This window comes from Glycine max, chromosome 10 (genome assembly GCF_000004515.6).
Source record: "Glycine max cultivar Williams 82 chromosome 10, Glycine_max_v4.0, whole genome shotgun sequence".
Taxonomy (NCBI): domain Eukaryota; kingdom Viridiplantae; phylum Streptophyta; class Magnoliopsida; order Fabales; family Fabaceae; genus Glycine; species Glycine max.
In genome coordinates, this window is record NC_038246.2 from 18,909,752 (window position 1) to 18,913,869 (window position 4,118).

The 4,118-nt window shown below is 32.1% G+C and overlaps 1 non-coding gene across 1 annotated transcript; it reads right to left on the reverse strand.

Moving 5' to 3' along the window:
- Positions 1-649: 649 nt before the first annotated feature.
- Positions 650-739, reverse strand: MIR4394 (microRNA MIR4394). The gene has a single exon (NR_048729.1). It is a non-coding gene; the product is annotated as a microRNA MIR4394 (primary transcript).
- Positions 740-4,118: the final 3,379 nt, after the last annotated feature.

Consider the following 4,118-nt stretch of genomic DNA (forward strand, 5'->3'; position numbering starts at 1 on the left):
CATAACCATCCCTATTACTATTCTTAGTGTGAATTTGAGCCCCCAGTCTCGAATTCACACCTTTTTTTTTTTTTTTTTAACTTTTTGTATACCTCCATTCAGAATTTAAGAACCCTAAACCCGAATTTTAAATGAGTTTTTTTTTTTTGCTTTCTGCTGATCCCATTTTACTATTCACATTTTTTACTTTTTGCTGGCTCCCATTTAGAATTCAATACCCCAAACCCGAATTCTAAACTTTTTTTGTTTGTTTATTTATTATTGTTTGTATTTTGTAATTTTTTTAATTAATTATGAATACATTTAATTATTGTATTTCAATAATATAATTAATCAATATAATTTTTAATATATAATGTAACTAATTAGCTAATTGTAATAATAATTATTAATAATGACTCATATTTTAAAAAATGTTATGATAATGGAAGGCTAAATAATATTTTGAGTAAATACAAATACCGACAAAATAAAGAATTAGCATCTGTGATAATCCATAGACACCAACAAGAACAACATAAATTATTAAACATTTTAACAACAATTTAATGAGTATATTGGCAACTTTGACTTGTACTTCCCTAACTATTTGGACATTTGTTCTTCGAATGACCAACGGTTTTTCACAATAAACAATGCTTTAGTAGCTCCGGCCCCTTTCTCTTTAGTCCATTTCAGTGTGTATATGGGAGACTCCTTGTTTTTTCACACTAAAATGGACCAAAGAGAAAGGAGGCAACCGAAGCGTTGTTCATTGTGCAAAACCATTGGTCATTCCAAAAACAAATGGTCAACTAATTGGGAGAAGTCAAAGTCGCCAACGTACCCATTAAATTGTTGAAATGTTTAATAACTTATGTTGTTCTTGTTTGTGTTTACAGATTATCATAAATGCTAATTATTTATTCTGTTAGTGTTTGTCTACTCATAATATTATTTAATCGTCCATTGTCATAATTATTTTTTATAAAATATTAGTAATTATTAATAATTATTCTTACAATTATTTAATTAGTTACATTATATATTAAAAATTATATTATTAAATACATTACTAATAAATTAAAAAATTTACAAAATAAAAATAATCAAATCAAGAAAAACAAACGAAAAATCTCGTTTAGAATTTCGGGTTTGGGGGTACCTTATTCTAAACGGGGGTCAGCATAAAGTAAAAAACATAAGGCGTAAATTTGGGACTAGAAGGCCGAATTCATATTGTGAATAGTATATGGGGTCTTAAAAGTAAATTGGGGGTGCCCAAAAAGCTAAATTCAAACGAAAAAATATCTGTTCAGAATTTGTGTTTGGGGTTCCCAAATTCTAAATGGCTACAAAAAGTAAAAGAAAACAAAGTGTGAATTCGGGACTGGAAGGTCTGAATTCAAACTGTGAATAGTAATGGGGATAGTTATGTTAATAATTTGGAGGGAGGGATAGTTGGGTAGATAAAAAAATTAAAAGGGATAATTGGGTAAAAAAAATCGTGTACTACTTACTTGGTTTTGATATATAAGTAAGGGGGTCTATATGTTTCAAAGTGTTGCCAATAATTGTACGGATGATTGAATCACAAACCACAAATATAGATTGGTTCTAACAAGGTATTTTGTCATTACATCTATCAAAGATGAAAAAACCTACAACAATTGGTCTTACCTCAATGCCACTTAAGGATATTGTCAGCTTGAAAAGAATGCAAATCTAATAGGTTAGGCTTCATTAAAAGTGTTTAAGATCTTTTTCTTTTATTTAACAGGGTTTTGTAAATACTATGTTTAACATGACTTATATGTTAGATGTTGCGAGATTGCTAACTGCAATGGCATCTGAAGTAACTTATGTAAAAAATGGAGAAACTGTTCGGTGAATTTTCTTGCAAATAATTGATAACACTTATTTAATCTAATTTACCTTTTTTGTCCATTTTTAATGTGTTTTTACAGTTTCTATTACTTACATTTTGACTATTTTGTCTACAATTTGTGAAACTTAGGGGTTCAACTGAATGCAGTTTATCTAATGAATGTATCGACATTGTCAAGGGATTCTTTGAGAACACTGATGGATTTGTTCCTATGTTAGTAATCCAATACGCAAAGATAAGATCAAACTTTATGATGCTATGTTGTTTGGTTAGTTCTCTTTCACAATAATATTTTCCTTTTATGTATAAGAAAATCTTAAGTTTTATCAATGTTTTCCTGTAGGTATTGTAGTGATTGAGAATCTGCCAACAATCACTAATGTGGTTTTCAATCTTGATATCCCTGAAATTGTGGAAAGGAAGAACTGATATCTAGTTCCAATCTACTCGACACAAAAAAATTTCAATTATATATACATCAATATTTTTAGTTAGATTAATTTGATTTCACTTCTTAGCTTAATACAAGATGATTGGGACGTGAATAGAAAAGTTCACTATGTTCTTCTTGGGATAGTGAACAATACAATGATTTAAAATTTTCAGTCATTTTATATTTTATGGTAGGAAAGCTGATGTACTCCTACCCCCTATCATACCTTAATTTCGTCTAGAGACTATCGTTCTTTGATATTTTGGTCCTTGCTAGTCGACTTACGGTCTTGAACACTAGTTACAGTGCGAAACAGATGGTAATTCAGTGTTTTGACCAAGAATGCGAAAAATATCCAAAAAAGGGGGCAAAAGGGTCTTTTCCTTGGTTTTCCTGGACCCAAGCTCTCCCAGGCTAGCCTGATGTAAACCCATTTGCACAAGGGTTGAAGATTGATCTTCAAAGGTTTTTTTTATGAAATTTATTGAATGAGAGAGAAAGTGACAATTTTATGGAGGGTTGAATGTAAGGTATTTGGTTCAAAGTTTGAATGTGTTTGGATTGAAAATGAAGATGATAACAATGGTGTTCAAGTGGGATTAAAGAATGAAGGTTTAGAAAAATGAGGGAGAATGAAGAAGGAGGTTGGAAGAATCACTCCTCCAGAATTGGTGTCACACACAAGGTGGTGTTCCTTGATAAACCAATTTCTTGAATCACTCAAGTAACTAAGGAGATTCACTCTCATACTTTAGAAGGTGATTAAAAACTCAAATTCAAGGTCTATTTTTTTATTAGAAAATGTGCAGCCTATAAATTGGAATGACATCAAGTTGGTTACACAAGTGAAATGATCACCAATAACAACAATTGATGGTGTCATTAAACCTAATTAAAACTAGAATTGATAACAGCAATTGATGGTGTCATTAAACCTAATTAAAACTAGAATTGATAACAACAATTGATGGTGTCATTATACCTAATTAAAATTATAATTAAGACACATAAACATATAGAAAATTGTGCAACTCCTTGGTCAGCCAAGAGGCAGCCACAATCCTAGAGTTTTCACCTTATTAAACCTTCATTTCTTTAAATTAAAACAAGCCCATAGGTGGTGGAAATCCCAAGAGAATTGACAGCCACTTTAACACAAGTTTGGGCCTTTATTTCAACTAACAAAATGCTAATAAAACCACTCAACAAAAGTGCCACCCTCTACTCTTCTTGGAACATGGTGCAATTAACAATCTGAAGCTTCTCAACTTGTAACTTGGGCCTAAATTCAAATAGCATGGTTAACACTTGTTGAAGAGCTTCCTTGGCCTTCTTTGTTCTAGCCCTTGCCATAGGTCCTCCAAGTCCTTCTAAAGGTTCCTTGCCCTTATTCCTTGCCTTGTCCTCATCATAGCCTTTGGCTCGCATGGGCCACCAAATAGCTTCATGGTGAAGTAACCAACTAGCCTGAGCGAGCTCATTGCTTCAACACTAAGTTCCAGCTCGCCTGGGCGAGCTGCAACTGCCCCAAAGTGACCCTTTGCCTACAAATAGGCGTCCTAGGGGTGTTTTAAGGGGTTCCAGCATTCAGTAGTGAAGGAATTGAGAGAAGAAAGAAAGAAGAAGAAGAAAGAAGAAGATGTTGGATCTAGTGGCCTCAGAATAATTAAGAAGGGGGGGTTAAATTAATTATTAATGTGTCTTGACTAATTAAAAATTATCCTTCTTAATATTACTAGATTCAATTAGGCTTTACAACTAAGTTATGAGGAAGTAAAGAACAAAAACAATAACTTAGACAAAAGTAAAGTGGAAATA